At 40.7% G+C, this 24,029-nt stretch overlaps 1 long non-coding RNA gene across 1 annotated transcript; it reads left to right on the top strand.

The window, feature by feature from the left end:
• Positions 1-14,559: 14,559 nt before the first annotated feature.
• Positions 14,560-22,630, top strand: LOC139986565 (uncharacterized). Its single transcript, XR_011799679.1, has 2 exons — positions 14,560-14,874; positions 22,083-22,630. It is a non-coding gene; the product is annotated as an uncharacterized lncRNA (long non-coding RNA).
• Positions 22,631-24,029: the final 1,399 nt, after the last annotated feature.

Genomic DNA, 24,029 nt, shown 5'->3' with positions numbered 1-24,029 from the left:
AGAGGCTGTGTTCGAGGCCGGAATTTTCCAAGAGTCGATTCGCAAAGAAGAAACGCTACGGTTGCAGAAAACCTCCCCTGTTTCCACTACTCTTACAGAAGAAGAATCTTCGGTTTCTCTTGGGTGGTGTAGGCTTCCGGGAAGAAATCAGAAGGACTATGACGAATCGATCGAGGGAAAGAGAGACGGAACCGGCACTCGTCCGTCCACCAGCTCTCGCGGATTTCAATCGGCTCCGCGAGCGGACCAGGAGACGTCGTCGAAACGATTTGTAAGCTGATTTTAATGTCGCGTTTACAGACCCCCGTAGGGAGTTTTCTCCACCTTCCACCCCCTTCGCCGCCCTCTAACAGTCGTCGTGCTAGTCGGCAGATTTTCGAGGGGCTGCAAATCCCCCGTTTCCTCCTCGAAACTTCGCGTCGTCACGTCTCGAAAAATTCTGTCGTTCCACCCCCATGTTTTTCGCCCCGTCACCCAACTTGCTGTTTCGCTTCTTTTTCTTCCTCTTTCACTTTTTTCTTTATAATAATAAATCACGTTTCAGGCTATTCTTGCTACACCTTCGTATAGCGTGCGGTCATTAAGGGAAGAGAAAGGGTCATTAAGCGAGGGGTAATGAATGCAGAACAGAAGGATTGATTCCTGGTGGCGGAAGGGCGACTAACGCGCCTTGGTCAGAAATTGTCCTCTCACTTCCGCCGCCACGGCTAGTTTGCTCGCGCCACGGGAAGGATCCACGTTAAGCCCGCGCCAGCTGGACGGTAATGACGACGACATTAGGGGATCACCGGGTTTATTAGACGCCGTGCCACAAGCCTGTACGAGTAAATTGAATAATTTTTGCCCCCGAGCTCTCTGCACGTGCGGATCTACGCTCTATGCCTTTAGAATTTTGATAAAGTGAATGGATACTATGTTTAATGAAATTATTTAAAATATTCCCTTCTGTTATTTATTATATAAACATTTCTTTTTTCAATTTGATTCTCAATTTGATGTTAATTTCATTCAAAATTTTTAATGACGAAATATTCAACGTTACTTTACTCAAAAATTAACATTAAATTTTTGTCGCGTTTCGCAGACCTTCGTTCCTTATACAAGATCGTTAATGAATAGTCCAACAATTTTCACATAAATTGTCGATACACCAGAACAAATTTCTATCAGGTTTTCATTACTTTAACTCTATTTATGAAAGTATGAGTTTGCATAAATATGCTGCAGTTTACTTGTCTGATCAAATCAAATATATTTACAATAAATGATGATATTACTTCTTCCTCTATTGTTATTGTATATTGAATTTCCACTCATAGGAAGAGAATTAATTGCCGATGTAATAACTATTTTCAATATATACATTCCCTTTTTGATATCAAATAGGTACAAAGTGTGGAACTCGAAATTAAATAGATGTGACAGGTTTCGTTCTTCAATATTCTTATTAAAACACTGTCGCGGCGCCATAAACGAATATCAAATTTTCGCGAAGCCATACGAAGGTTAATATTCGCACTTTCCTGTTCATTTTAATTAATCGTCGCGTAATTTAGCGTCGACGGTAGTCGACTGCAATTTCATCAAACAACATCGCGAGAGATCGTCAGAGCTTTTCAATTTGGCCTCTCAATGGAACAGTGAACACCCTCGCCGTCGCGAGAAAGGGCAATAAGCGATAATATAACGTGTATCAGCGTATAGATTGTCGCCGTGGAATGTCAACGATGCAAAGTGGCACCGATTCCGTCTCCAACCCTCGGTTCTGACTCAGTAAACCCACAGCTACCCTGTCAACGAGGACGTTCACGCGGTCGACTCGTATCTCGAACGATGATTCGTTGGTCTTTAAAGGTCGAGCAAGTCGTAAATTCTTATTGGTTTTCATGGAACGAACGACAGCAATGAAAGTAATGGCAAGGTGAAAGAAACGAAATCGATGAGGGTGTGACTTTTACAGAAAACCTTACATTGGTACCGTGACTCGTTAATTTATTTGAATATTTATTACGGAGAATCTTTATATATATATCGCGTGTGTTGTATAAATCAATTTGAAGATTAGATCTGTATGAGATACAACGTATCATATTGATATCGTATTAGTAAAATTTAATACCAATCTGAAGATGTAATAGAGATTACAAAATATGGTGTCTACAAGTGTCCATTTTCATCGTGTATGTCATCATTACAGACACTTGCTATAAATGTCTTGAAATTTTTCTATTTAGTTCACTAAGAACGCGAAGAATCATCAAGAAGAAAAATAAATAAAAGAATATTAAAGTTAGAATATCTACATTCTATTCCGGAAGAATTCTTCCACGATATTTATAAGATGGACACTTTCGAGGAATTAATCGTCTGCTGCTTTTCCACACAAATCATCCGACTTACTTGCGATTAATACTTGTCTTCGTGGCTGATTTTCAAATCAGGAACACACGAAGCCAAGCAGGTATTGATAAATTACGGTGGAACGAAGTTACTACCGGGCCTGAATCGGTTTTTCTCGAATATCGTTGATTTAAAGGGATGCTAGTTTAATTTGACAGTTATTCAATTACGGTTATCTGGGATCTGGTGTTTCGCGTGTCGCGAACGCGCTCACCTCTCCTTCCCTCGCGGCCTTGGCTTGAAAGAAGTTAAATTGGCTTCTCCACGCTCGTCAGTCACTCTCGCCCTTTCGCCGTTTCGCTTTCCTCCCTGTTTTTTTATTTTTTGTTGCCGACGCCTCAGATGCCGTGAAAAGATAGAAAATAATTTCGCCGCACGCGATTCACCGTCCCCGGAAAATCTCCAGCCGTGAAACCCACCCTGTTCGCAATCTTTTTATTTTTATTGTCGAAACAATTCGTGAATGGTTTCTGTAAATATGATTGAATATCTGGCCAAATTACATCAGGTTGGAAGAAGAAATCCAATATTCCTGAGTGGACTATTTAATTGGCAAAGTGTTGCTTCTGGATGAAACGAGGGAAATGGAGATTGCTCTTTTAAAGTGGATCGAAAGTTGTGCAATTTCTCTGTTAGATTTCTGTCGATTAATCTACCATAAATTTTCCGCAAACAATAACTAATCAGTGGAAATATATTTCACCACAAGGAAGGGAAATATTATGCAATCGTAACGAACAAGTTTTATCACAATACGTAAATTGCAATATACTGTCGATAATACCAAAATGTACAATAAAGTCCAATTTCTCAACTATAAATACAGTAAGTCTTAATACGTTGAATCGTACAAGTTCTAATTGTTCCATCAACCCCCAATTCCATCGACTTCCTAAAAAGCGAGCAATTCGTCGGTCAACCGCAACGGCATCGATCTCTCAGAACCTAGAAGGGAGGCGTAATTTCCTATCTTTCATCGAACAGACCATAGAATCTTACAGAAAAACGCGCCCTTAATGGATACTTTATTTCGTCGACTGCTCGACCGTGCAACTTCTGCGTGACAGCCCGTGTATCATCCCCATCGATCGCATCCCATTGCCATCAGTCACTTGTACGATTCCGCGAGTTGCCATGGAAGGGCACGTGGCCTCCGTGGATCGTACTTCCGGCACGGGCTGCTCCGTTTCCCCGAAACAAAGTCGATAGGGGGTCGAAGGAAAAAAAAAGGAAGGGGTGGCACATAGGTTTCCTCGAACGGGGGCGGCAGGTTCACTTCACCGCCACTTTGTGAGCCATCGTCGAGGCGTACTTCCTGACTGAGTCATAGATCAACTCATCCCACCCCCGACAACGATAGAAGGGATGAAACGAGCACCGAATACCTACCCTCTTGTGTCTCTGTGTGTTTTCTGCACGGTCTATGGAGTATTAGTGTAGAGTATTCTGTGTGTACGAGACTTCAATTTCAGCTTATTGAGAATTTCATGGTGTCGAATGACGAAGGTATTGATACATGTATTTTGCTGGGGAAAGTTTGTGAGGTTTGATGTAGAAGCAAATGGATATTCATCGTAAATTGAGGGAGTAGAATTATCGAGTTGGTATTAGGATGTTGCATTTAGAATGTTGAACTTCAGTGAAAATTCAGTCTGATAAGCTAATACCACTTAGATCTTCTTCTGTTGTTAATTGTCGACTGTATTAAAACACAGAGAACTGTTAAAGGTGATCAAAATAGAAACGTAACATTTAATTTATTCCACCCATTGGCTATTTTTTAATACATATATTATTCAAAGAAAAAATCTTATAAATCTGGAATAACGAAGTTATAATCGTTACTCATTGAAAAAGTGTATTGAATCGCGTGGAAATTAAATATTTAATATTTCATAGAAATTACAGGCTACTTAAGTTTCATGGGAGAAAGATATTTCATATCCATCAACATAATAAAATCAGCTAGCTGGCTCTCGAGTATAGGCGAATAAAAGTTCTGATAAAACTTCCCACGAGATTAAACGAAATGATTTGGTAGAAATGTAGAGGCTAGTTATTTCTAAACAAACATGTACAATTTAACGGTAAGTGAGTTATTCCCATTTGATAATTCTAATTGGCAGTATGAAACGATTCATGGTGGTAACTTCATAGACTGTAGTTACATATCTACGTTTTCCCAACGGAAGTCTACGTCGTCGTCGACGCCGTTGTCCCATCGTGCCTGCGGGAGAATATTGATTTCCTCGAAGGTCAGTTTCCCATGGCTGACTATATCTTCTGATTTACGCTGGGACGAGGCCGCACCTGACTTCGAAAGGCAGGTGCTGGTGGACAGACCGTTTCTAAAGTAGATGGGAGGAAGATAGCGTGCGTTCGGTGGAAATCGTTTTGATAAATCGCTATGATAATTGAATCTCGTCGATACTTCTTCTGGATTTTCATCTTGAGAAATATTTCGTACTCTTCTGGACCATGTTTCATACGAAAATTTATCAGAAAACGATTCGTAATTATACGTAAATATGAGCTGCTCAGAAGCCACGCTGATTAACTTTAGAATATCATAATGCACAGAAAAGTAACAATTACAAAAACGGTCTTTTATAAAATTTACCTGGAATTTCTGACTATTCACGCAGTCTCTATATAACACATAAATTTATGAAAATAAGATACTTCTCATTGAGAATTATGAATGAGAAATATGAATGTTTAATATTAATTACGTATCTGAATAATGTGAAATGCGTGAGTTCAATATTTTTCTCTTTCAGTGATTATTTTCATATTCGTTATGTAAAAAAATTATAATATATTGGCCATAGAATTTCATCTATTTTTATCTATCTTTATTTAATAAATAAAATATTCAGCCCCTGAATATTATAAACCGTACTGAAGCAAAACAGTAAATTACAATAATCAGTCTAACAATAATCTCTACAGACCGTTCCATCAACAATATATTCGACAGTCAGCAAGTGCCTCCATTATAAGCGTAATAAAATTATCCGATCTCCGGACAAGGAAATATAACATTTCATGTGAAATTAGACGCGTCGATGAAGCATGACATGATAAAATATCCAACGCATCGCTGTTCGACGTTCACGCGGCAAACATTCGATTATGTCGCGCCGCTGGACCGTCAATGCAGACAGCAATTACAGGATGGAGGCGTTTCTCGTTGGTGAAAAATCCGCTCGGCGCGGCGTGTGCCTGCCTCCCAATGACACGTCGCGGGCAAATATTTGGCAGAAAATCCATAGCCTGCCTGGCAAACATTTATCGCGGCCGAGCCTCTCACAATGAGCGAATTACCGAATAAAATTTCATCGTATAAGCGATTTTTAACATTCGCGGGACCACGCGCGCGTGATCGAAGGTAAATAAAGAACCTCGTACTCGACTCGGTGCAAATTGGAGAAATGTTATTGATTTCGCTCGTCAGCGTAGCCCGACACGTTGGAATTCAATCTGCTCGTATTAAAACAGAACAATTCCAAAGCCTCTACAAATGACGTTTCATGATTTTCACGGTTTCCGAGCGAAAGAGGAGTAAGCGTCCCGCCGCTCTGTTTATTTGCCAAATATGTATAAACCGCAAAGAAATAACTGCGAAATATTCACGCCTAGCTGTTTTATTACTTTTGCGGTATTTTTAAATATTTTTCACACATTATGTTTGGCACATACAGGCTCACGAAAGTATTATAGACATCTTTCGGGGATATATTATTCGTGTTATACGATACATTTTTTAAGTTCCATTAACATTTTTAATTATCATTATGCTTATATTACTGACAAAATTTCAGACAAATCTGATAAAACATATGGAAATTAGAAAATATTTAGTACTACTATCTATTTCATAGAGATCACAAAAGTATATGAACAGTGAATTTATTACGTGTATTCGGGAAATATAAATACGTAAAAGTGTCCAAAATGCATGTAATGTATAAAAATGTTGAGGAGAACAATTTCGGATCTCCGCTTAACCAAATTCTCAAGAATAATTGAAACCCATTGATCGCTTTAAGCTTAAGCTGCGGAAGCTCCTTACGATTATCTGAATCCTGAGAAATCGGAAGACACATATGGATAAGTTATAACATCTCTGACCCATGACCGAGAGTCTTCTTCCGCCACTGAAAGTGAAACATCGCCCGTTTTATAGCTCTCGAAGCCTGTGACACATGTGACCATAAACCACCGAGATTCTTGACCTCTCGAAAATAAAATATACTCTTCGCCACACATTTCCATCATACCATCCTCTATACACCCATTCGGAATACCGATCATCGTGTTGAAAAACCGTGATCAAAATCCAACTTCCCATTTAACACTCTACCAAATCGTTCCAGTAAAACATGTCAAGAGCAAGTTCAAGTGCCTACATCCTCCTCTTTCAGTCTGTCGCTGCACGAACATGCAAGGCCAGCCTTTCGTTCTCGAACGAGCAGGCAACAACGAATTCCCGGTATCTTCATCCGAACATCCACTCAAGGTGTCCAATTATTAGGCGTATACACGAGAAGAAGAGAGAACAGGCCTACATCGTTACTAAACCGGTCTGCTGGCCGTTTTATTGCGATGCGCCAGCCTAATTTTAGTCAGCTTTATTTTCGGCTGCATCCGACACACAAGTATCCACTCGTCGGTAGCCTCGAAAGTTTAACGGAGATACGAAGAGGAAGAGAGAGATGAAATACACAGGCGCAAGGCGCAACCATCGGAGTTGCGAACCTACACGTGTTCCATATTCGAGGCCGGCCTTTCTCCTCAGATCTCGACGCGGCGCGTTACGTTGTCAAACACATGGCGTTTAATGCTCGCGGTATTGCTCACGGGTCAGAGGAGCGGGTCCCTTTAATCTTCGGGAACCATGCTAACTGCGTTTTTCTGTTCCGGCCGAGTTAATCGTCGTCCTCCGCGAGTTGTCGCCGCGTGGCCTTCGATTCGTGGTATTCGATCGTTCTTGGAAAGGTGCACTGTGGATACTGTATAGTCTTGCAGAGGATGATGGTCATTCTTCATACTCGCTGCAAATGATTCTGGGGAATCTTTGCGAATGGTAGATCAAGGTATGCAGAGAATAAATCGACGAAGGAAGAGGTTAAAGGATAATGGACGGAAGTGATGACGATAAAAGCGATCGTTGAAAGTTTCAGGAAGAAGTTCTTTACTTTTTGGAGCAGTCGAAACGCGTGTTTTGCCTTCCAGATGTATTTTTTGTGTTTTGAATAAATGGGAATCTATAATTTCGTTTTTGAAGTAATTGAAATCTATACTTTACCGTTTAAGATATTTGACACGTACGTTTCGCATTCTGAAGTAATTGGAGCGTGTTCTTTATTTTTGGGAATATGTGGCATGTGTGCTATCCATTGTAAAGTAATTGGGACGTGCACTTTTCTTCTTTAAAGTAACTGGAACGTGCACTTCTCTTTTTTTAAGTAATTCGGACGTGTATTTTGTGTTTTGGAGAAATTGGGTCCTATATTTTCCTTGGTAGAATGTTTGGAATGTGTGTTTTATATTTTGGACTGCGTAAAACGAATACATTGTGTTTTGAAATAATTGAAACGTGTGTTATTTTTTATAAGTAGCACAGAATTTCTGAAAGCCAGATTCGAAACAATGCGACTCATCGCGGTAGTAGTTTTATAAAAATGGAATAGAAAAACATATGGTGCAAGCGAATGAAGCTTGTCACGTAAAAAAGTCTATCAGATAAATTTCAATTTGACTGATTCATACTCTTGATTGAACTTTAGTGATTAATTATCGACGAATATTAATCTATTTGCATCTTATATATGTACCAAAAAATTTCTTTACCTGTAGTATATAAGCTAGCAGCTTTTTTGATATGAAATGTACGAGACGCTTTTATAGATATAAGATATTATTAAATAGTCACGATATTTTATTATATAAGCGAAAGTTGTACGAGGTTTTTTTTCTCATCAGCCGTGGCGAATTGAAAATAAACGTGACAGCGATTGCTTCGACCCGTTCTGGTGCAATTTAGCATTACACAGCTTGCATTTTCTGCTTAGTCGTCGATTAAATATCATACACGACGCGATCAATCATCGTTAATCTGTTCGTTTCATCTAATGTATCTAATACAATACACCAGCAAAATAGGTATCATACAGTTGGATAATTTCACAACGAAAATATATATTCAACAGATCCATTGAATTGCTAGAACGTTCAGAAACTGATCAGACGTTAAAGGATATGCAAGAGACATTCTTCACAGTGAATAAAAATGTCAATGACTCGAACCAATAGTTCATTCATCAAGCAGCGAATACTTACGACATACACTGTATAGTATAGAAACTCAAGTAGCCTGATCCTAACCAGGAGCTTCACTTCGTCAACATTGAATCACTTTCTATTCACCGTCGTTACGCAATGAATGCAACGAAACTTGCGCAATATTCTCAACATTTCGTAACTGAGCATTTCGTCATCCCCCCCCCCCGAACTTCTTCGAGTTAAATCCTCCGACTAGTCCTTTTATCCAATTATTATATCATTACACGAAACGTTCGTCGCCCTGACGATGTCGCCTAATTAAAAACGCCAAGACCAAAACTGGTGGCGAGGTAGAAAGTTTCTACGAAGTGCGTCAGACAGTTTGATTCGAGGAATTCCACGCCGTGGGATTTCATGGTCCCGGAGGGAACCCGTAAACGAGCAACTTTATCCTGGAAAAGAGCCGCGATGCCACGCACGAAGGAAGCATTGTCGTCGGGCGAACACCGAGGCGACGATCAATTAAGCGCATCCCGCAAAGTGCTAAGACATTTATGGCCGACATCTTATTATACCTTAGCACACGGGGTTGGGTACGAGGAGTCGGGTCGTCGTTCTCTTCTTGCACGATCTTCGACAAGCAGCCGTCGAAGAAAGCGGAACCATGAAGCCCTATTGCGGCACCGACGTCTCCAGCCGGATGTCTTACAAGATTCGTTTAAGGTAGTTTCAACATGAGCCTCGATAACGCTAGCCCTGTCAAATTAATTGCTACGAGAGGCTATGGAACAAGAGTCTCTGTCCTTATAAATTAAATATTCGATAACTTTGAGATTGTGGCTAGTTTGGTTAAAACGTCGAATAGTAGCTTCAGCTAAGAAGCCTGTCAAATGTCGTCTGATACTACTGCGGTATATAGATACGTGTCTATTCATATTCTTATATTATTTCTTCTTTCGCCGTACTTCTAGAACATATAATTTTGTTAATGATCTTTACTAACTTTATAGGAATGATAGAATCTATGTGAAGCGAGTCAAGAGCAATAGATGTGCGAGTGAAAAGTACTTGGCCTGAAGTCTAAACTTTAGACTTTAAGTGCTCGTAGTTCGAACGAAGAGTGTTTAGACCGAGCACGTATATACTTGAGATTACGGTGTGAATGAGCGGTGCACAGTTACTTAGGTTTAAGGTGAACGTGACTGAATATCTTTTAACAATGGCTACAACAAATAAAGGAAGCAAAGAAATATAGAAAAAGAGAAATACGTGTACTGGATTTTAAGAGAATTAAGAATAGTTATAGTCTAATAAAGCTTTCGGCCAAATATTTTATTAGCGTTTGTACGTAGTCCAATATTCCTGGATTACTTGCTACTATATTTTCAAAGAATCTATTCGTACAAGACAATTTCCAAAAAACGTTCCTTCGGCTTTTACTCAAAGTATAAAAAGACAGATTTATACGGATCAAGATTATTACTTGACAAGAAGGAAAATCCTGAAACCTCGAAAATTTCCCCTTTATCACCAACATAATTTATATCCCCGTCCTACGAATTCATTCTTACCATTCCGCACGGCCGACGAAGAAACAAAAAGACTCTTAGTCCAATTCCGGACAGCTCAATTAGTCAGCGAAGGCTTCGTAGGACTAGCTCTTTCTGCGCAAACGAGCTCTCCGGAAACACGCTCGAAACGAGTCCAATTTGCATCTTCGCGTCTAGCAATAAACGCCGGACGGATCGTTAATCAAATGAGCTGGCACGCGAGGGTGGAGGAGGGAGGCCATGGTCGAGACAATGTGTATCACGTGGGAGAAGGAGAAACGAACTGGTTCATCGGGCAAGCCACTTATCCGACGACCGCCGTAAATCAGGCCCGGAATAAATGAAACGGGCCACGGTTTCTCGGAGGAACTCGCATCCAGGTAACATGCAGTCACGTTCCAACATTCTTGGGAAGTATATTAGAACCTGCCAAAATTTAAACCAGCTGGAATTGAAGCTCGACGACGAGTGACGGACTAACTAAATGGACTAACTAACTTTCTACCTCCGGGTAAAAGCTCCGAGCTTTACCCGTCCAGTTTATTTTCGCTTGGCACACAATGTTTTATGAATTTTTCGTGGGCGAAATAAAAATGTTGTCGTTCCACGAGTGACGAAAAATTATGGATATTTTGAAAATATATATTGTGACTCGATCGAAGGTATCTCAGTTACAGAGATGAATAACTATGTGTAATTATACATAAACTTGATATGGGCTCCTATAAGAAAATATCCTTAGGTCCAATAATTATATTTATATATAGAATATTTTATAATATCAATGAAGCAAGGAAACAAGCAAAAAGACCAAACCCAAACCTTACGACTATCTTTTAACAAAATTCACTACGACAATAAAATTCTTCATATTGTTCTCTAAAATAATAACACGTATGCAAATGCAACCGAGAAACTAATAAACGTGAAATATCTCGTACGTTTCAGAATCGACCCAGGCTCCGACATTCAAGGGTTAATCCAGTAGAAAGTGTCGCGTGGCCAACAGCGTTTACGCTTAATACAACGACGCGAAGAGCCACGCGAAACTGTTAATTAAAGTTAATGCATGCAACCCGCCACTATTATCGCGACCCGCGCCAGCTGGTCTGCGAACCTTGGACGCGTGCTTACTGCCTGGTACCGCTTCCATCGGCCAATTCAGCCCTTTTTTCTCTTCTTTTCTTCTCGACGCTGCGAGTTCTTGCGCGAATTTAGTCGAACGGGGGGCCGCGACTGGACTGCGTGCCCTCCGGATAGAAACTTAATCTTCTCCGGTGAATGTTCTTGCGTTCGAGAGCGGCTTCTAGGGCTGCTCCTAGGGTCTGTTTATTGTGTGAATCATACGCCTGTGTGCGTAGGTGTGAGTACGTAATGTGTGGTGGTCGATTTGATGAAGCGATATTTGGGAGATACTCCGGTGTAGATTGTTAGAAGGGGTGGTTTTGTTGGCGAGGGCTTGCAAATTGGAGTTTGATACCGCAATACTCGCGGAACAGCATGTGGAATCATAATTACGAAGCTACGGGATGAGTCATAGTAAGATTGTGGAAAAGTGTCTGACGAGAAAGGCTCTTGTTTTATGGAATCAAATATTCTGATGTAAGTAGATGTAATGTACGGTATAATGATAATCTAATGGAAGTAGATCTACTGTATAGTATAATAATAGGTCTAATGTAAATAAATATCCATGTAGAAATAAAGAGTAGAAACGTGAAAAATGTATCCTTAATAGATTGATCTTCTCTTGCATGGTCTTGATATATTTGGAGAAGATAGGAATTTGATCGAAAGAAGGCAGACAACGTGAACTTTATTGAGTCCATTCGAGAAGACGTATCTCTCACGACAGTTCCCATCTCCTTTCCATTAACCGCATCTCTAGTAACACATCACTCGTACGATTTCCTTCGAGGACTCCCCTCAAAGGTCAGCCAATAATTCATTGCCAGGATTCGATCTTTCACCACCTATTGACTCGTACCATCCGCAATTCCCAAAAATATTTTTTCAATGATGATATAATCGTTTATAATGCTATGCGACTTTAAAAGTTTCATTTATATTGTTATTCATTTTATCTTATCACTGTATCATTGTTTTACTATCGAACAATCTATTTATATCAGTGATTGTTTTTCATTTTCTTAAATTCCTAAGAAACTTCAACATTTATTTCTTTTTCTCGTGAGCAAAGAAAAACGCAGCTGTGCAGGGTTAAAGGTACGTTCACCTCGACTTGTGGAGGTTCTTTGTTATAGTTTAAAGCGTAAATCACAGAGAAACGGAAGAGTCTGGCGACACTCGCCGCGAACAACAGCCGCTGTTCACAACACGTTGTAAGGATCGAGCAAACGTTGCCGAGGCGATAGTCAAGGATGTACCTTCCGCGAGTCTGCTTCTCGTCCCGTACGATACGATCTATTTCTCGAGTATAATAACGCCATTATCCCGACGGCGCGTGTTTCCTCGTCGCTTGGCCGCGGCAACGCTTTCACCGAAACGCGGCCGATTAACGAGCAGCGCTCGGTTATCCGCCGGAAACCTGGGATAACGGCCGCTGTATTTCGCGGACTATGTGTTTGGAAGCGTGCACGGAATTCGGAAATTGTTTCCGTCCTGTTCGCCTTCGCCTGAAAGATGACTCACATATTATGTGCACAGAGAGTCTTTGATTTGACGAAAATCTCTTTTTAAGTGTCTCTCTCTCTCTCTCTCTCTCTCTCTCTCTCTCTCTCTCTCTCTCTCTAAGAATTCTACTCTACAATCTTAATTCGTGTTATAATAATATCATGGAATAAAATAAATATTTTTGTATAAATAATCATCTGCGTCAAATTAGAATAATCGCTTCCGAATAAATACGTCAAATTAAGAATCCAGCTTGAAATACAATTTGAAACTACCAAACAAGATCAATTCTTGACCCGATTATCGTCAGAGAGGCGGTAGGATTTCGTCCCGGGTTGTACAAAGGAATCTACGTAGCCGTTGGTTAGGGCAACATTAAGCCGCACGATAAACGTATTACGAGCAAGAGAGTATGGTAACCAATCGAATTAACTTCCCGGTCATCCGTCGCGTAACTTGAGTTCTGGCGACAGCGGATACGCGAAACTCGCAGTCGTTCCGCTCTAGCACGAATTGAATTAAAAGTTTCGTGGCGGGCCGGCTGGTCGCCATGTTAAAGGCGAATGCACCGGCTCAGTCAGCATTTTAATAGGCTATTTCAGTCAGCGTTTTAACGGCACGTGTGTGGAAAACTCGCGATAGCCGCCGGAACAGCTCGTTCGATGGATGGACAGCATGATATTTCCTTCGTCATCATCGTGGAAAGTTACTCTGTGACAATTTCGCTCGTGATAGGTACATTCGAAATGCAATTTTATTAACGTAAAGGAACGATGTGCCTTTTTCCTATTCTAATCTATCCATAGAATATAAGAAATATGCTATTTTGTATATTTGATTAACTGTGAGTTAGTTTCTTGAGTAGTTTCTGCTATGAGACACCAAATCCTATCAGAAGATTGAAACTAATGTCGCCTTATGACATAGACACAGAATAAAGAAACTAAACAAACTAATTTCTTGATTTACTTATCTACGTTTCTAGTTTATTTGCTTATGTTCCCCATTTGTTTATTTACGCTGTGTATTTATTTGTTTACATTTTCTGTTTACATTCGACAGTGTTCATCAACATCCTCAGTTGCCAATCCATCATTTACCTACATTGTTCCTACTTTCTACGCACATCTAGAAAACCAGCAATAACAAGAATGCAACCCTTAATCCATGCAAAGCAGCACTCTGTAATCCAAACACCATAAAAATTCCTTCGCATCATTTCCTAAAAATACCATCATACGAAACACACGTTACAGTTCATAAAGAAAACCGAAGCTTCCACCCCGTCCCACGTTCTCCACTTCAGCCGGAGCATCCATCCCACGCTAATCTCCGCTTGAAAAATAACAAAGTGCAGGCTTCCTCTCGGTTCACTCGAGAGCGCGTCTCGTCCCGGTTTATCGTTCTCTTGGTCGGCGTCTGGAGCACGCACAGCCACGTACCTGGCGCGTTATCGTCGCGATATCCCGGCCAAGTGGACGAAAGAAGAGCTGCAGGAACGCGCGTGTTCCCTTCGAAGAAGCCGGTTCCCTCTCGTCGTCCACAGAGCTCACCGATAACCGCTTATCGATTTGCGGTTGCCTCGAATGCGGTCGAGCAATCTGACGAGCGCGAGGCATGCGCCGGCTACCAGCAGATACGATAGCATCCGCTACGAGCGGCGAGAGTTCCATAGCCCGATGGAACGTCCGCTTCTGCCCGCCTCCGGAAGCGCGAGCGAACGAGCGTACCACGCGTGTACGTGGATCACCGCGGATTCTCGCTGCTGTGCCGCCGCCAACCGGACGCATTCGTTGGATTCTGTCGACCGGTCATCGAGTTCCCGAGTCGTTTCGTTCGAAGCAGCTGAACCCGGTTACGATCGGTTTTAGATTAGGGAGAAGCTTAGAATTTCCAAAGCAATTTCAAGGTTTGGAATGCTTTCGCATTGGGATAGGGAAACTTGGGACTGATGACAATTCGGATTCGAGGGCGGAATAGAGGGAGAAGATTAAAGGATACGGTAAGTCGGTATCAATATTTTAATCTTGGAATACTATGAAATATCTAACATTTTTTTGCTTTATTTAATAACGGATCTGAACTTGTATGAAATGCTTGATGTATTAATAAAGTTAGATTTATCGTTCAGAGATAGAATTCCAGTGTAGTTTGCGAGAAGACGTAGATTAGAGGCAAGCAGGGTTTATAAGATATAATCTGTAATTTTTAAGTGATGCTGTTAACAGAATTAAATGAATATACAAAACCACGTGGATTCGTAAGATACAATTTGTAACTTGCGAATGATACTGTTTATAAAATGGTATGGATATACGTACAAACAGGATCTAGAACGTTTAAATAGTAGAGTCATAATAAACCAAGAGACCTGGTTTCAGAGAATTTAGAACAAGGACATTTTATTAATATAAAGATAGGGCAAGTTTTAAAGTGGTTTCAGTGATTGGAGTTGCGGTATGCAATGTTAGTGACACAAAGTAGGATATCCACGTTGCGAGGCGAGTACGTTCCGACATTCTTACCGCTTCGCTCGCTACCGCGAGGCGATTAGCGGAAATATATTATCCTTCTCACGAACCATTAAGTAAGAGGGCCAATAAAGATACCTCCGCGAAAGTGCTGTAATGCCCGCAGATACGTTATCATAACTTCGGACGCGTACGTACAGCAACGAGGACATAGACAAACAGTTACAGCTTCATAAAATGCGAACGATCATCCTGCACCGAAAGGCTCTCGCGCGTTCGGATAAAGATTGTCCTTTGTCCGACCTTCTTTAACAATTGAACATTAAATTCATTCATGATTCTTCACGGAAAGAATATTTTTCTAATAGAAGCAGAAAATTAATTGTAAGAATAATTCAGAAGCGAAAGGCTTAATATGAGATTAGCTGATTCCAAAGTACGACATCTACAGATAATTCCCTCCAAATTTGGTACCCAATCTCACATTCCCTAATATTATATTCCAAAGATGTTGAATATTGATTATCAATTAGAAACCTCTCATTATAATTAATCTGTTTATGTATAATCTATAAAATCAAACCAAGATCATCTATCTCCCTATCTCTCTGTCTTCCAACGTTTTCGAAAACCAACATTTCAAAAAATCAATCCAAACCAAACTTAGAGAAATCATCTTGTACGTACAGCAGGGCTCAGTCGTCGAAACAAGTGAGCGCGGCACGGCCAGTCATTACAGTTAATAAGCCTCCAAGCCTTAAATAACGCCAGACCATTGCCGCGGATGACAGTTATGACAGGCACGACCCATTGTTCTCTGAGTACCAGTAATTATTGGACTCGGTGGCCGCGTTACGCGAGTCACAGAACTTCGAGAGAAATACGAAGAAAGTGCGACAGAGAAAGCACACCTATCTATAGTATTTCAACTCACACAGAGTCTCGGATAAGGACAGACAGAGAAGAGGAGGGCACTTCATGCGCCATTTAGAAGGGTAATGAAAAGACCGGCGTCGGATATGACGAGGGAGAGTAATTGCCAGTACACGCGAGGACGTTCTCTCGTCCTTCTTGGCACCGACGTCTTTCTGACGACGTTCGTACTATCCATCCACGTCTATTCGCTTATCTCTCGACCGACTCATTGACATGGGCCTCCGGACGACAACGTCGTCCGCTCTAATTTCATCGTTGGACCGTTTGGCATCCATGGACGGATAGCGTGAACCGACCACGCGCCCCGTTTGATCCCTCGTTCGCGTTACCCAGACGCCTAGGAATTCCTGGACGCGACGTAGCCGGTGCATTTAACGTTCACGATCGACGATGGCACGTCACAGACGTTTACTGATACGACGCGGACTCCTGAGATGGATGCTGGAATTTTGACTCATCCCCTCTTATGACTCCGGTCTAAATTGGATTCTATGATAATTTTGGCATACGTAGAGCTAAATGCTGCAACACTAGAACTCGACGAAATGACAAGATCAACTTTTCCCTTTTGCAGTTAATAGAAGGATGCAAGTGCTTTTTACAAAATTAATTGATAAACTGAGTTGAGATTAATATTGAGATGAAAAAAGGATTATGTATGCATATTTGTTTTCGTCATATCAGTTCAATTATAACAATTCCGTGGACAAGAAAATGAAGATTAATAATTTGTATACGTAAATGTATGTATAATTATGTTTGATATAATAAATATAGTATCTGTGGAAAGAAAGAAGCTTTTTCGACGAACGAAATGTTCCTGTTTTGTTTCTAACATAGCTTGCAACTTCTATCATCCCTCAAGGGAAACAATTACGAATTCCCACCACCCTTTCGGTCCCTTTATTCTCCCATTCCTCGTGGAACGACGATATTCCGTATCCCGTGAAGACAGTTTCCGCCGTGGTGGCCGGTAAACCGTCGCGGTCGGTCCTTATACTTTCAGATCAGGCGGATCCCTGGGTTGCGTGGAAGCGAAATCCTCCTTCCGCAATTTCACCCCCTTGCGACAAGCGATTCGGTGGTCAGTCAACGGCCGCCTATATTTTCGAAGCTTCCTTTCACCACGCAACTTCCATGGTGCTTTGAACGTGGAAAAAGAGAGCGACAGGAAAAAAAATTTCGTCGACGCGGTACGGAAGAGAAACGGCGATGGCGAAAGGAAAGGAAAGGATGAGAGGAACTGTGGAAGAAGAAAGAGGATCGAACAGAGTCGGAGGGAGTCTGGTCAATGCTCGCGAAAATTGGCTTCTAAATCTTGCCGCCGGAATGAGTAGCGCACCCCCCGTTGCCTGGCTCACCCCTTTCCCCTCCCACAGCCGCTGTCTACTCACGATCCTTTCCCTCGGGTCCGGCGAAAGGTGGAGGGAATGAGAAACTGCTGCGGTCTCTGGGTAGGGAACCAGAGCCGAGGTGGAAGGCCATTGTCGACGACGTGCGGGCTTACGGTCCCCACGAAAATCCGCGAGGCAACTTCGTGGAAGGGACTTCCATAAGTTGCGTTCAATGGGACATTGGTATAAAGAGAGTAGTAAGAGGAAGAGGGATGTACTTCTACCTCTTTTGACTACGGCTTTGTCTTCCTGGTTTGTTGATGTTGCGGTTCTTTTAATTATCTCTTGGGCCATTTATAGAGATTTGTTAATAGAAGAATATAAGGAAATCCGACGAAATGAAAGGTTCTAGAGTTTTATTTCTGCAATGATCATTAGTAGTTGAGATATACGAAATGAATGATTAGATTGTACCAATTTTTTAAATATTCTCCTTCTCGACGGGTATTTTCATGTTCTTGTAAATATTTTATACGTCGTTTTACAGCTGAGAATTGCGTCGAGAGTTGCAAGTTGATATTGCAAACTTTTTCATTTATTCGTGTTTCATTTATTAAGAAGAAAGCTAGCTATTAAGCAGAAAATTCATCAAACTGTCAGATATCGACAGCCATTACCCAAAAAACTATCCGAATCACACCACTCCTCCGGTAAATTATACCAAAGACACGTGACACGACTAGCTCCATTCGACTACCATCCACGTCCAGCTATTCGAAAGAAAGTAGTTTCAAAGTTAATGAATCACAGCGTCACGTCAACCAACCACTACCATCTGTATTTCCAAAAAAAAAAAAAAAATTCGATACCCTGGTATTGCCAGAAAAAACCCGACACGCTAAACAATTCCAAGAAAAGCAGCCTCTGTTGAATACAAATACGTGCTTCCATAGAATCACTATAACAGGTATCACTTGACGTGGTTCAAGGAAAAGTGGAAAAATCTCTGTGTCAAGCATTCCGCGTCCATCTATTGGCTATCTGCGACGGTTATCGCGCCAGGAAGCGTCGTGTTCGTGGCAAACACGCACGTGCGTGGCCCACGTGCACTTAGGGGTTGGCTAACGTACGCTGCAAACACGAAGAGGCTGCCGGGTGTGGTCTCGAACAGGGAAACGTGATCCCCGTGGTAAACCGCTGTTTACCAAGAACGAGAAGTATCCCCGAGAGAGACACCGGCTCTCAGCAGTTTGATCGATGTCCGCGTTAATCTGTCCTTAAGACGCGTGCACGCTGTCCTTCCTTCCGGCTATCTGCACCTAGAAGGCCGCGATTTCCGGCTTCGAGTCCCGCGTCTCTTCCTGCAAACATTCCAACGACGAGGTGCGATAATGAGCGACGTTTCCCGTTTGGAAATCGGGATTCTGTATTGCTTGGGGATATAGAAAGATTTTTGAGGGTAGATAAGCCTGGCGAGGTGTGTGGGAATTTTTCAAAGTGGAGATTAGTCATCTTGGGGTTTCGTAGGGGACGTACTATGTTTTTTGAATGTTGATGTTGGGGAAGTTTGAGGTGGGCTTTATGGGTCTGAATATCTTCCGATTTTTTGGTCTTTATCTTTTGTGGGGTATATTTTAGAATGCTTTATATTTAATCGTTTTTAGTAGTAATTATTAATTGTTTACTGTGCAGTGGAATTTTACTGTATCTTCTTCTTTACTTTCTTTATACTAGTTTTTCCACGAAGGTATACATTATCGTATATGATTCTATGGATTTTATTAGTTCTTGTTTATTTTTTTATTAAACTTCGTTCAGTGTATTTTTAGATACTTATTTATACATTTAGGGGAAAAAAGACATAAAAGCGGGCTGTAACGTTTGGTAGAAAAATTTCGCCACCATAGCGGATCGAGTGGGCTCTCGAACGGGAGAGCGGCCGCTTTTCACGACAGGAAGCTGTCTGTTTGTTGTCTTAGGTCGAGTCCGAATGAAACTCGAGCGACCCGATACCGACGTCGTTTGGAATACCACTGTTCGATCCTAAAGAAACATACGAGGCGCCAGCAGTTACGAACGGGTTATGGGAAAACAATGGTTTCCGGGTGGCGTACGAGCACCTGCGACTTCCAGCAAATGCCCTCGCCTTCCCTTCGCCAACGACGATTTATTTCCTTCCACTAATTAACCAAAGAACTACAATGTCGCAGCTATACGATTCTTCTTTTGTTAATTTTGTATTTCAGTCATTGTCAAGTTAATTGCATCGTTTTTGTAAAGGAAAGTGAATAGACTGGAGTACACTGTGATTAAAGAAAATGGAGATGAAACATTAAGCTACATGGGTCAGAAATTTAAGAGAATAATAAATTCATTGAAAACATTATGTTTGGTCATTCTGATAAATTAGCGAAATTAAAGTGTGATTCTTCTAATTTTTAAATGAATAATTGAATTCTCGAGTCATTTCCCACAAATAAAAAATATCTAACGAGTGTGTAAAAATTCACTGGTAATTGAAGTATGTGATGAAAAAGGCGAGTTAAATGCAGAAAACGATACGTCTTTAACATGTCCATCTATCTGCAAAATTTTATTATTTAATTTCCAAGTCTTATCAGCAGTACTGGTAATAATGTGGTTCAGCATTTAAAAGTATACAAATTTCTTCTACAATAAAGTTTAGCTTTAATTTCTTCGAATTAAGGATGTTGTTACTTGTCAGTTATCGAACTCCTCGATTCATAAATTACATACTATATCTGAAACCTTGATCAAACATTTCTAATAAAACCGAAACGGAACTTGGAGATCTCGGAAATCCTTAAACCTTCATCAATTCAATTAATTACAAGCTCGATATTACTCGAGTAACTCATCGATCGCCGACACGGGAAATTCCTGCAGCGCGCAAACTTGCACGGTCCGCGAGCAATCGATTACCCAATATCGTCTTTCACAACTGGAGGTCTGGCCCCTCGACGGGACGTTGACACAACACGACTACTACACAGTCGTACAACTCGGGGAGATAATATTACGTATCGGGGATGCTATGGAGGTCATCTTTACATACGGAGCCCTGACAGCTGCGTAATCGATGCGACCGCGACTACCATGGAAACCATAGTTTTCCAGTCCACGACACAACTTTCTCCTTCGTTCACCATTACAGTGAATTACTCGTGAAAGTATTCCAACACTTGCCATGCAATATTTCCATAGATATACCATTCTATCTATCTTGTTATGGCGCTAACGAAATTTCAATATCTTTTGCATAATACATACAATAAATGTTTCTATGAATATTCATATAATTTCGTAAGCCGTTATATGTATGTATGTATGTGTACACTGTGCACACGTTCATCATTGAATCATTTTATCTTGTAGACCTAGAGGGGAGGTAGATCCCGGCGGAGAAAAACTCGAAACGAGAATTCGCCTGGGGACGAACTTTTCGCCAATCTAACGAAGCCACTCGGTTAAGCGGATTATTTTCGTCGGCTGACTAGACCAGGGAAACACATCCGTTACATGCCGCGCGATAAACTTCTCCTCCAGGCGAGGACTCAATAAATCAATTAATTGACCGTGCTCGAATAATCGAATAAGAGTACGTATATGTGGTATGAAGGTACGAACGTTAACTCGAGGAACTTCGTTTCCCTGTTTGTTTGTTATGTTTGTTTTATTGTAAATCCAAAGTTTTTGTTGTAGAGATTGTAGAGTCGACAAATATGAGGATTGTAAATTATGGCATAAGTGAGAAGTTTGTATTTCATCACGGTTAGATTTGAGTTAGATTTCGAGTTATACGGCTTTAGGCTATTTCGTGTAATACATACCATCGATGATCTTTATGATATAGGATATAGAATTAAAATAAATTACTCTACAATTAAGAAATTTAATCCAAATTACTGTGTATCACGCTTAACTCAATAATATCAATTGAAACTAAAAGACAGGTTATTTTCGCTATTAGAACGATCGGGAAATACATCCACATAATAAAATTTATCCACCGAAATGTCGTACAGTCATCGTTTATAATATTAATGCGAGAAAGGTAGGGAAACAGCTTTTTCACATTAATATTAGAAATAAAAATGAAAAGCGTGCATGCACAGGAGAAGAGCAAAAAGAAACGCTGTGCATGCATTTAGTACAGAAAAACGTAAATCTACGTGACCCATACTTAAATGAATAGCACGCGAAACTGTAGATGTACGTGACCGACTTCCAAATATTAAGCTGCATCCAGACTGCTACATTTAACAAAATTCCAAAATTAAAAAGTTACCAAGTAACACGATTGCCACGCTGATTACAGAGCTCATTACCATTTCCACGTCAAAACTACACACATTTTAACCATTTATTTAAACGAAACTGAAATTGCTATCCTTACAAATTCCACGTTAAAGAATTTACAAGAACGATTTCTGAGAATTCCATTTCAGGCAAGTAGAAGAACGTAGAAAACAATGATCGTCTGCAATGATCGGGGTGGGAAGCCAATCTCCGCTCGACGGAGCAAGAGAAGATCTCCTGGAGCTGGAAAATCCCTTATTACTCGGACTGTCGAAAGTGGAACTACGACGAAAAAGGCCAAGCAATCGGAGCAGCGAGTTTACGTGGCGCAACGGTCTCCATCTCGAATTACAACACTCGTTACTCGAACCACCAGCGTCTCAAGTTCCGGGGTGCACTTTTAATGAGTTTTCCGGCCACGGTCAATTAGTCTCGTACTCCGAGGCTCGTGGATTTCCAACGCGTGGATCGTTCAACGATCCACCAGGAATATATATACCAGGAATGTATATATTACCATTCATAAGTGCAATAGACTGTGCTAACGAACGATTCTACGATAAGCGAACGCTATAATAATAAACAGTTCTTACGATTAACGTCAGTAATGAATTACTTATAATTGTAAGTGGGGCAGCTGTTAGATTGCTAGTCACCATCTCTTTTCATTTGTAGAAATAATTTTGTTTAATTATCAGATTACTGGTTCTTTAACGCTCCGACGACCGTACATTTTGGCGTACTATTACTACCAACCGCCTGCAGTTTTTACTTAGTCTAGTATCGTATAATTATGATAGGTAAATTTTATGAGAAAATCCATCATCATTATTGGATCTTCATCCAATTATCCTAATTTATTTTGTACATTTATGCATTATATGAATTTATTTATTTAACTCACGATTGTCCCATACAGTTACAGAAATCGGAATTATAATCATTTTCTGACCATTCACTTTCGCTGGATCATTAGAGTTAGAAACAGTCCAGTATTTTTCCAGTCTTTTCAGTTCACTTGTAAATTGTTTCACTTTAATAAAACACTATCAAATACAGGAATCATTTGTCTCGCACGTAAGTTGCAATTAGAAAAAAACTGAAGTCACGTGAACATGACGGTGGTCGACAACAGATAGCAGAGCGACGGTGATCGTCAAAGTGTTAATAATCCCATAATATAATATAAAATTATTCTTCTTAGTTATAATATTTCACCATGTAATATCAACAAATCACAGTCTTTCATCCTACAGTAATAATGAAGTTCCAAAGTGTTTCATATAACCAAAGTTTTCTATGATAAATGCTATGATATCGAAACGAAATTCTCTCATGAAAACGCGGTTGCCATCCACGAACACTTTCCACGTTTATGACGCCCTCGAAGATAACGCGCAGCGCGGCGTTTATACGTCACTTTTGGAAATTGCCGCGAGTCTCAGAGGAACGTTTTAGTTTCGCGAAGTTGGAGATTTTTATTGCGGCTGTACGCACGTCGACGAGCCCTCGACGGCGTTAAGTGGGACTTCAGAAGCGAGCTATAACGTAAACGCTCGCCAACCCCGAACCGTGTTACCCCCTTTTATTTAGGGCGCGAGGAGATTCATGGCAAATGTTTTCGGACTGTCGCTTCTACGACACGCTTTATGTTATTGTTCTATGTATTTCCTGGTGTGTCATCCTGTGATTCACTGGGGTGAATCTGCTCTGTGTCGAGTGGTTCGTCGATTGATGATTTTTGTATTCTTAAAGGTAGTTTCGATCATCTGTACATAAAGAACGAATTTGAAGCTTTTTAATGCTGTATTTTGGTATTATTTAATGTAATTCTGATTATTTTTATTGATATTGCGAATAAAGGAAACTTCCATTAAAGGTATGTACGATTCTCATATATAATATTTTGTGTGCATGAAACAACTAATACTACAATTAATGCTACCCATCCATTCCACTACGAGCCCTCAAAACAACCACATAAACCTCACTCTCCAACCATCCAAAACTCAAAACACCCAAGGTCGTGGTACACTGCAGAATTCCTCTACATAACAGGCGATTACGCATAAAGTTCCGTTTATTCACGCATTTGA

This window comes from Bombus fervidus, chromosome 4 (assembly GCF_041682495.2).
Source record: "Bombus fervidus isolate BK054 chromosome 4, iyBomFerv1, whole genome shotgun sequence".
Lineage (NCBI taxonomy): Eukaryota > Metazoa > Arthropoda > Insecta > Hymenoptera > Apidae > Bombus > Bombus fervidus.
This window is presented reverse-complemented; position numbering and strand designations above follow the sequence as displayed.